This window comes from Homarus americanus, unplaced genomic scaffold (genome assembly GCF_018991925.1).
Source record: "Homarus americanus isolate GMGI-L3 unplaced genomic scaffold, GMGI_Hamer_2.0 scaffold60280, whole genome shotgun sequence".
In the NCBI taxonomy this organism is placed as follows: domain Eukaryota; kingdom Metazoa; phylum Arthropoda; class Malacostraca; order Decapoda; family Nephropidae; genus Homarus; species Homarus americanus.
In genome coordinates this window covers 2,501-4,909 of record NW_024757652.1, presented here as the reverse complement: position 1 = coordinate 4,909, position 2,409 = coordinate 2,501, and the positions used below count along the sequence as shown (strand labels likewise).

General features: G+C 51.8%; 1 pseudogene; it reads left to right on the top strand.

Moving 5' to 3' along the window:
- Positions 1-2,111: 2,111 nt before the first annotated feature.
- On the top strand, positions 2,112-2,268 carry LOC121857608 (annotated as a pseudogene).
- Positions 2,269-2,409: the final 141 nt, after the last annotated feature.

Here is a 2,409-nt window from a genome sequence, read left to right as displayed (position 1 = left end):
CCTGCCTCTCAATTCCGGTTTTTGCCGATAGGCGCCGCCACACAGCAGCTACCTGGTTATCCCGCTAGTAGTCATATGCTTGTCTCAGATTAGCCATGAATGTGGGCTGCCGATTTAAGCCGAAACCAAGAATGGCTCATTAAATCAGCTATGCTCATTGGATCTGTAAACCCCACTACTCTGGATAACTGTGGCAATTCTAGGCGTTTAATGCAATTGGCCCTGACCGCAAGCGAAGAGCGCCATTATTCAAACTGGTCGGCCCGGTCCAGAACTCCACCTGTGGTGAATCTGAATAACTCGGCCGAGCGCATGCCCCACCGCGCCCGCCGCTTTTCAAGTGTCTGCCTTACAGCTATTGTAGGTTGCGCCCACGGCTATAATGGCAACGGGAATCAGGTTCGATTCCCGGAGGGGAGCCTGAGAACGGCTACCACATCTAAGGGGCAGCAGCAGGCAACACAATACCCACCGCAACGGAGGTAGTGACGAAAATAACGATGTGAGTCTCATCATCCCAGGCCTCCTAATCGGAATGAGTACACTTTAAACTTTAACGGCAATCCATTGAAGGCAGCCAGCAGCCGCGGTAATTCCAGCCCAATAGCGTATATTAAAGTTGTTGCGGTTAAAAGCTCGAGGTTGGATCTCTGTTCCACGACCACCGCCCGCGTCACTGTCAGGCCCAACAGCTGCCTGCCGTCGCAGACCGATGTTTGTCGAGTGTCCTGAGTGGCCGGAGAGTTTACTTTGAAAAAATTAGAGTGCCAGAGCAGGCTATTTGAATGGCCAATGGTGATGGTGAACAATGGAATAGACCTCGGTTCTATTGTTGGTTTTTGGAACCAGAGGTAATGACTACAATCGAACAAGGGAATTCAGATTAAGTATCGCTAGAGGTGAACACCGGAAGTAAAGACGAACCAGATTGCGAAAGCATGCTTTCATTAATCAAGAACGTTAGAGGTTCGAAGGCGATCAGATACCGCCCTAGTTCTAACCATATAAACGATGCTAACTAGGATCCGCCGACGTTATTCCCACGACCCGGCGGCAGCTTCCCGGAAACCAAAGTCTTGGGTTCCGGGAAGTATGGGTGCCGAAACTTAAAGGAATTGACGAAGGGCACCACCAAGGGAGCCTGCGCTTAATTTGACTCAACACGGAACCACCTACCCAGACAATCGGAAGGATTGACAGATTGAGAGCCTTCGATTCGGGGGTGGTGGTGCATGGCCGTTCTTAGTTGGTGAGCGATTTGTCTGGTTAATTCCGATAACGAACGAGACTCTGGCCTACTAAGTAGCCGACGACCTCCAGAAAATGGTGTCCAGTTCGCAACTTCTTCAGAGGGATAAGCGCAATTCAGCACAGATTGAGCAATAACAGCGTATGCCCTTAGATGTTCTGGCCACGCCGCGCTTACACTGAAGGGATCAACATTTTCTCCGAGAGGAGCCGGTAAACTGCTCAAAGCCTTCTCGATAGATTACCTGCAACGATTCCATAAACCAGGAAATTCAAGCAAGCCATCACCCCACACCCCCCCCCACACACCCCCAAACAAAAATGAGGCTCGGACTGGCGCCTCGGATTGTCGGCCCAACCCATACGGGTCGCCACCCAGATGACGGAAAGATGTCCAAACTTGATCATTTAGAGGAAGTAAAAGTCGTAACAAGGTTTCCGTAGGTGAACCTGCGGAAGGATCATTAACAGAGAGAAAGAGAACGGGGCGCTCTTAAAACTACTACTACTCTCCTGATTTGGGCGGTCTCGGGCTCTGCTCTGGCAACTCCAGCAGCGAAAGAGGACAATCCCGGCCCCCGCACCAAAAATAGGTACCACCACGCTGTAGGTGGACCACACTCGGGCGAGAGCGCGAAGACCGGAGGAGGAGGACGGACGGGGCTTTGGACGGCTGCCCGTCCGTTCCTTACTACCGGCGAATAAGCCTCTTGACCCAAAAAGAGTGAAATTCAAGTGTCAAAAAACAACAACAAGCCGCCCGGCCAAACCCAAACCACAAACTTGGGCTATGTCTGGTCAAACCCTTTCATTGAGACTCGACCTGTGATGGTTAGTCGCAAAAGACCAAATGGCAAATACACAACTCTTAACGGGGGATCACTCGGCTCGTGGGTCGATGAAGACCGCAGCAAACTGCGTGTCGGTATGTGAATCGCAAGAATACCAGATACATCGACAAGTTGAACGCATATTGCGCGGCGCAGCCATATGAGCTTGTCGCCACCTCCACGAGGGTCGGAAATATACATCCATCGGTTGCTGCGAGTTCGGTGCCTGCTGACTGTCTCCCCGACACGAGGGTAACCCGAACCGAGCTTCGCTTGGGGTTTAATCGCCCGCGCTTGCGCGAGGCGTGCTTAAAACAAGCAAGCCTATCAC